The sequence below is a fragment of the Manis pentadactyla genome, chromosome 2, assembly GCF_030020395.1.
Source record: "Manis pentadactyla isolate mManPen7 chromosome 2, mManPen7.hap1, whole genome shotgun sequence".
NCBI lineage: Eukaryota > Metazoa > Chordata > Mammalia > Pholidota > Manidae > Manis > Manis pentadactyla.
Window position 1 is genome coordinate 125,182,410 of NC_080020.1, and position 8,611 is coordinate 125,191,020.

General features: G+C 33.4%; 1 pseudogene; it reads left to right on the forward strand.

The window, feature by feature from the left end:
- LOC130682661 (UBX domain-containing protein 2A-like) overlaps nt 1-8,228 on the forward strand; it is a 167,133-nt pseudogene extending 158,905 nt beyond the window's left edge.
- The last annotated feature ends 383 nt before the right edge of the window (nt 8,229-8,611 follow it).

The window sequence follows — 8,611 nt, forward strand, 5'->3', positions numbered from 1 at the left end:
GGAACAAAACAGCAGCAGGAGCACAGAACCCAAGAATGGACTAACAGGTACCAAAGGGAAAGAGACTGGGGAGAATGGGAGAGTAGGGAGGTATAAGGGCGGGGAAAAAAGAAAGGGGGCATTACAATTAGCATGTATAATGTGGGGAGGGGCACAGGGAGGGCTGTGCAACACAGAGATGACAAGTAGTGATTTTACAGCATCTTGGTATGCAGATGGTCAGTGACTGTGAAGGAGGATGTGGGGGGGCCTTGGTGAAGTGGGGATCCTAGTAAACATAATGATCTTCATGTAATTGTAGATTAATGATACCAAAATAAAAAATAAAAAAAAATAAGTCTGTTAAGAAGAAAAAGTATGTATATTAAAAACATCCTTTGATGCATACCTTTGTACGTCCCATCAAATATAAATATTGATTCAGGATAGATTATAGACCTAAATGTAGACCTAAAATTAAGGCTGAACATAGAAATTAACATTAGTGGGAAATATTTGTTAAGGCTGAAATTAGAAAGTAACATTAGTGGGAAATGTTTGTTATCATTTGTAAGGCAAATATTTCTCAGATATGACATAATAGCACCAAACAAAAAAAAATGAAACATTAGCCTTATTTAAATTAAAAAATAAATAAAACTTCTTATCACCAAATATATTTCAAACACTTTAGAAAAACAAGACTGAAATGGGGAAAAGCATTTGTAAACTATAAATCTGACAAAGGGCTAGTCCTAAGGAGAAAAAACTTACTGCAAAGTCGCCCTGATGATGGAAGTTTGGTGGAAAACTGCACCATAAACTTGGTGTTGGTGACATAACTGTACATTTGTTAAAACTTATCTGAGTATCAATTTAAAATTGGTGAACTTGGGGTATATTAATTGTAATGAACGTTTACTAAAAAAAACATGTTTATTGTCATGGCAATTATTAATGCATGGGTTGCAAAACTGATGAATTGCAAATAATGTAAACTTATTTTAAAACATATCTTCAAAAAGCTAACATAGCTTAGAAAGTTAACTGAGTTTTATACCTGTAAAGGGATATTACATACACTGTTGTGATTTGAATTGTATTCTCGCAAACATATAAATTCAAGTCCTCTCCCCTGGGACCTATCAGTGCAGCCTTATTTGGAAATAAGATCTTTGAAGATGTAATCGTATTAAGATGAGGTCATGCTGGTTAAGTGTGGACCCTATCCGAAAGACTGGTGTCTTCAAAAGAGAATAGAGATGGAGATACATGAGGAGATAGATGACAATGGAGATAGAGAATGGAATGATGCAACTCTAAGAAAAGGAAAGTCTATGATTATCGTAATCACCAGAAGCTAAGAGAGATAAGATTATCTTTCAGAGACTCCAGAATGAAACAGTCCTGCTGACATCTTGATTTTAGAGTCTAATCTGCTGCACTGTGACAAAATAAATGTCTTTTAAGGCACCAGGTTTATGATTATTTGTTATGGAAACTCTAGGAAATGATTGCATAAAATTTTTATAATACTGTTGTCATTATAAAAGCTATTTTGAAACATCCCATAAAAATTGCCTCAGGCAACGTTATGTTTTCAGCAATGTTCTCTATGCTGGAAAGACTGAGTTTTCATGGTGGATTTGATATATTAAATAATCAAAACTGATTATAGTACTTCACATTACTATAGATGCTGTAGTATCTGTAAAATTCTGTAATAAATCTTAAGATTCATCTTTAAGAAAGTTCTGAAAATATTTTAATAAGAAAATTAGTACATCTAGTAGTTACTGAGAGTTTGCAATATGCTGAGCACTCTGCTTTGCTTTGTCTCATTTAATCTTGACGCAATTCTGAGCAGTATATACGTTATTATTGCACTTTTAAGAAAAGGCCAAGGAATTTATAGGTTAGATGCTATACCCAAAGGTAGATAGTAGTACACAGTGGATCTACTAATTTCATTAAAACAATATTGTTAAATACCTACTCTATGCCAAGAAATCTTTTAGTGAATAAAACAGTGAACAATGGAACAAAAATGAAATATACAAATAAATAAATAAAAAATATATATATAAAACTTCTCTACAAGTAAGAGAATAACTCAACATAAACTGCTTCACATGAAGAAATTCATTAAAAGACAAAAAATATCCTGAAATATTCCTAACTGGAATTTAATATAAAAATATTTTCCTTTGGAAGAAAATACCATCTTTTCTTTAGATCTGAGCTTTTTAAATGAAAGAAAACCATTTCATGGTCCACAAAGATAACTCAAGAGAAATCAGAAACAAATTACTCCAAGATTTACCTAAATCTCCTGGGGTTTTATCAAGACTGATATTTAAAATTAACTCTCTGGGTGCTGACAGAAGCAATGCAGCATGATCATAGAGGAATTTAAGCAGAATTTTTGCTGAGCATCAATTTTGAAGTAAAATCCCTGTTGCCATTCTAAGTCTAACCTAAATTAATATTAACTGGTTTTTGGGAAATGTGATTTTGAAAAATTATTTCTGAAAGAACAAGAACAGCACAGGCAATGAGGGAAAAAAGAATGCAATATTTTAAGATTAGATGTTATCATATCTTACTCATTTTCTATACAAGTGTCCAAAAGACTTGCAACTAAGAATGAAGCCATTACAAATTGCATTCTGCAGACACATAATTTATGTGAGGAACAGTCATTAAAATGAAAACAAGTATTTAATGGAATATACATATGGAACAATGATGCGAGCAGGATTCTTCCTTACTGCCGTAAGGATATTATATAATTTAAGATTAACTATACCAAATTATACCAAACTTCAACCTAACTATACCAAATAATTAAGGCATAATTTAATAAGGTAAGGTGCAACCAAATCTTGGAAAGTTCTTTCCACATTTTGCTATTGAAGAATTTTAGGTGCGTTATTCTCAGGAAGAGATTTACCTTTTAAAAAGGTGTATCTTTTAGCCTTATATAGTGTGATTTGAAAGGGAGATAGACAAAAATCATGTGGATCAGTAAGCATGCAACTGAAATCACACAGGTATGATGTGATAAAACAGGAAAGAAAGAAAAAATGAGAAACAAACAGCTCATGGAGATATATCAGAGGTAGAATTTAATGCTATTGTCTAAAGTTATACTAACCAAAGGAAAAAATTACTAATACACAGGATTTCTTTTAAGATATTCATAAGGCAGATGGCAGAGGCCAGGGAGATGTAAGACATTGGGTAGGTAAGACAATCATGAAATAATAAAATATGAGTTCTAGAACATTTCAAGAAAAAGACTGATTTGATGAAAAGGAAGATATGAGGGCATTAAGATCAAACTGAAAACATGATGTAAGAATTTAGGGTAAAAATAAAAGTGGAGATTTTTGTGGAAAACTGTTTCTTAACATGGCATTTTCCCCACATCTTCATATTAATGTTATATCTTCACGTCATAAGAGAGATTTCAAGGGAACAGCCTCAAGATGATCTCTCAATTTTCAATAATCTTCTGTGTCTTCCATCATCCTCAATTCTTAGTATTTTTCTAGATTAGCATAAATGTATAAGTAGTAGAGAAATTTATTCTGGGCTACTTAATAAAGTAGATAAAAGATATATGCATATTGTATATGTGTATGCATATAATAATAGGAATGTGACCAGAATATATAAAGAACATTCAAAAAACAATAAAAAGCAAGGCATTCTAATGGAATAATTGGCAAATCAAGCTCTTCACAATAGAGGATATTCAAATAGTCAAAAACATATGAAGAATTATTTTGTTTCATTAGTCATAAAGAGTAAATGCAAATTAAACACGACTGTGATCTTGCCATAAAGATTAAATGGAAATAATAACAATTCCATGCATTGGGAGGACATAGAACAATTGGGGCATCATATGCAATAGGTAGGAATGTACATTAATAAAATCATTTAACAAAGGTGTTTGGTAGTATTTACTGTAGCTAGCCTATTCATTACTATGACCAAGTAACTTTATGTCTATGTATATGTCTACTATATATGTCCAGCCAAATACATTAATACTGTTCATAACAGTGACATTTATAACAGCTAACATCTGGAAAGTAGTCAAATGCCCATCTGCTATAGAACCTATTCATGAATTGTAATACATATATGAAATGGGAATCCATTTCAGCAATGAGAGTGAATAAAGTACAACCAAACATTAACAATATGGGTGAATTTCATATGCAAAATACTGGGGAAAACAAGTTAGATAGAAATAGTACATATGAGAAGACCCCTTTTATATTAAGTGAAAAAAATAGGCAAAAAAAAATTTTAGATTTCAGGGCTGTTACTCATTTTGGGGGAACAGGCAGTGGTAAATACCAACATAAAAAGGGTCCAAAGGAGACTTTGGGGGATCCAGTAATATTCTGTTTCTTCCAGTAGGCACTAGTCACAAGGATGTTTTCTTTCTATAAATGCATCAATGTGCAATTATGATTTTGCACCATTCTGTATTTGGTTATGATTTTAATTAAAAATTTAGTTTTAAAAATTAACCTGATAAATACTCTGAGAAGCCCTCAAAGCTATATAGCATGTAGTGGTAAATCTAGAACTGCTAAGCATGGATTCAAAATATGCATGTTTCATTAAAATCTGTGAATAACTTGCTATTATCTCTGCATATCTAAGAAACAAAAATGTAATTACTAGTTCTCCTTGAAAGAACATTTATGAATTAGTGTTATTAAATAAGCCAGTAGTTGAAAAGATTTTCATTTCCATTATTACAGGTAGCATGACTTCTCCTTTTATTAAAAACTATAATAAATATCCAAAGTCTCTGTTTATCATTTGTTTCATCAAGAATTTTGCATTTACAAAGTCAAAAAGAACACTTTTCCTTAGCTCCCTAATACTCTTTACCTTAAAACCTAAATTATTTTTGTAATTTAGTTTGAATGTGAAATTTAATGAGTCACACATTCTAACCATATAATTTATCTTAAAGAAGGAATTTTGTATGCTTTGAAAAAAGTAGGCAAAGTTCTTTTATAAACACATGCAATAACTTCACATTGTCCAGAAAAAATATTAATGTACCAACAGATTGCCTCCAGTACCATACAATATCTGAGATTAACTGGAAACTTCTATGGAAAAAAAATGTGAAGTCCCAAAGTATCCCTCTGTGAGCTGGTGATGACAGTAAGGGTGAGAAAATGAAGAGCCAGATGGATCTTTTTGTATAGGCAGTGTGCATATGCCTACGAACAATGCTTCACCAAGAAATAAAAAATTGTAGGTCCTTGGAAATATATAACCTGATTGACTTAATGTTATGTACTAAATAAAGTAGGCTAATTTTTTTAAAGTCTGATTTTTTACCATGAAATGGAGTAAAACATGTATTTTTATGTGAGTATGAAAAGTAGAATGAGAAAAACAATGTGGCCAAAGTGCTCATTAGTAACGGTGCAAATGAGGCAAACTTTATGATAGCAACTTACACTTTTCTGAAATTATGTTTTAAAATTAAAAAGTAAGATTTCCTTTTTTGGGATAATGAAACATAGACAAAGCGGCAAGAAAACTTTATCTTAATAATGAGAACAAGCTTGATCGCTAACAAAATAGTAAGATCATAAGGATATCTGGTGAAAAAAAAAAATTTCCAGTGACTGACATGCCTTTCCAAGAAAAGACGTGGCACAGAATTTCACCTATTATGTAACAATGAAAGACAGATTTAGCTACTATAAAATAAGTTCAGCGCAAATGGCATAAATTTTAATGAACTTTTAATGCCAGTAGGGGCTAGCATGATAATTTAGAATCTGTGGAAGCCCCAGAATTCAGACGAGATTTCCATCTATATGTCAACTGTCAACCCTTTTCACAACTCAAGCACTCATAGAGGAACTGAGAACTGGGAGATAGAAATACCGGCTGCACAGGAAGCATGGCTGTCAATGATTGACAGTGGAGAAGGAGCACCTAAAGCAATCTGCTTATATACCAAATCCTACATGCCTAGAAAGCATTAGTTGGCTGCCCTGAGCAGTATGCAGGAAAGGCATCCACATAGACCCTGGGCCTTGATACAAAGAGAAAAGCTCTCTGATGCTGGGAAGAAAATGGAGCCCCATCTTCCCCAGATGCTTCACTGCCAAGAAGTGGAAACTATCTGTCACTGGGGGAAAAACAGTACGTTGATCAGTATCGTAAACCCAGGTCAAGTCTGGTTGTCATTGGGAGGTGGAAAGTAAGCTTGCACTGACCCAAGGCTGCTGTGGGATGTTCGGATAGTTTGCCTACCACAGGCTTTTTAAATCCACGGCATTAAGCTATTTGCCCCTAAGGCTGAGCTGGAAACATACCACCTCTGGACATGCACTAGTATGAGGCACCGGATGGTTACTTCTGGGTGGGAGTGCCAGGAAAATGTGTCAAATTCAGGACCTTTCCTTGAAGAGGAAGCAGAGATTGTTTGCCATAGAGGGGTAGGAATGGTGAGAAAGCCTAAGACTTGAGATTCAAGGAAACAGGGTCTTCATCGGGTGGAAATGGAAGCAGAAACTGAAATATCTTTCCTCTGCTGCAAACCTTACATAGGGTAGTGAGCATGCCTGACTGCTGAGACTGCAGCCAAAGCACGGGGAGAAACCTATCCCTAGCAAAGTCCTCCTGGGCCTGCTGGAGGGTAGAGGAGGAGCAGGAACATTCAGAAGGAATGCCTCAAGCATTCCAGGCCTCACCCTGAGCAAAAAGCAGTCCATCACTAGAGGATTTTCAAATCTGTGGTGCACTGAATACAACTAAGGTCATCAAATAGTCCAAGCCCCACTCAAATACAAACTAGATGGACAGGAGGTGTTGTGTGTAAATACAATTTATCTCAGTTTCTCTTTTTTGACCCAATGGCTGACATCCAATCATCTAGTATGAGAAACATAAGAAAGCAAGAATATATGACCTGCCATGAAGTGATAGAATAAATCGGTAGAACTAGACTAGAATTATGCTCATCAGTGGTCTAAAATTAATGAGCTAAGATTAATTCGATATATAGATATATAGATAATGGTAGAAAGGTGAGGACCATTAATGAGCAGTTTGGGTATTTCAGAAAATATACAAATTTATGAGCAGAACCAAATGAAAAGTAAGAAATTAATCTCTCTATTTAAAGTGTTACATATATATTAACTATTGTGTATACACACACACACACATATATATAAACTCTTTAAAGATCCAAAAGAAAAAAGTTCAGAAGTCTGTTTCCTGTGAAAATGTATTTCAAAAATATTAATAAATAGGACAAAATCTTAAATAATACATCTCCTGCAAAATTGCACTTCCAAAAAATGCTTAAAATTTTTATAGTTTGAATCAGAAAGCTTTAAGAGCAATAAGAAAAAATAGGTTACTAAATACAAAGGATTTCTAAAAATACTATTTTTATACAAATGTTAAATTTTTCTAAATTAAAAACAAATAGCAAAGATTGTTGAATAGTGCTTGTGTAAGGGCTGCAGTGAAGTGACCATGGAGCCAGTTTGTGGAGTTTGAAATTATTGGCAGAGCATCATGGACCCTGAATATTTGAGGGTGTCGTGGTCCTATAGCAAGGCAAAAGAAAAGGAAAGGAGTACATTCTTCAAGTATAAAGAATAAATGGATTTGAAAGAAGAATGGATTTATGAAACAATCTAAAAGCCACTCTTATTGTGATAATCACAAATGAATTACAGATGTTTTAATAGCCTTTGGAGAAAGCTCAGAAGATTGGTGCTAACTGCTTGTCACCCACAGAAAAGAATAGGTAAATGGCAGTACAAGACATGGAAAAATGGATTCTAAGTCATTAGTGATTTCAGATGTTATTATGGTGGTACAAGTCAGCACTTTCTGAACTCCATCAAAAGGGGCCATTCTTTTGAACACTTTTGAATTCTGGCCTTAGAATTACAGGGGATTTTTGATAAAAAGAAGGTGGATGTTAAAGTTAAAGATAAAATAATGAAGTGTGTGTGTCAGTGAAGTCTGTGTTCCAGCTCATCTTCAGGACCAGATCACAGACTGGAAAGTTCCACACCAAACATTTTTCTAAAGCAGTGTGGAGGTTGAGAACAAAGATGTTCTATTTGTTGTCCAGTAAAAATCTGGAACATATCACTAAAATATAGATCTTTTTATCTAATTAGAGAAGAATTCTCTATAAAGTTAATATTTCCCATAAACATTTATAGCTCCAAGCACTGCATAGAATTAATTATTAATAAGCTAAGTAGAAAATTTACAGGGAAATGATTGAAAGTGAATATTCAGACCAAAATGATATAAGGAAAAGTCAGAGTCACTGGACTTTTGGTCTAAGTTCTGTTTTACTATCTCCTGGTGAGATTTAGAAAACTTAATAGAAGTTAGAAAGATAAAAAATATGTAAAAAATATAAAATATCTTTTTCCCTTCCTTTACTTTCAACCTGCATGTACCCTAAAGTGAGTCTCCTGTAGACAGCATATAGCTAGGTGTTGTTTCTTGATCCATTCAGTTACTCTACATATTGTAATTGATAATTTGGTCCATTTACATTTAAAGTAATCATTGATAGGAATGTACTTATTACCAT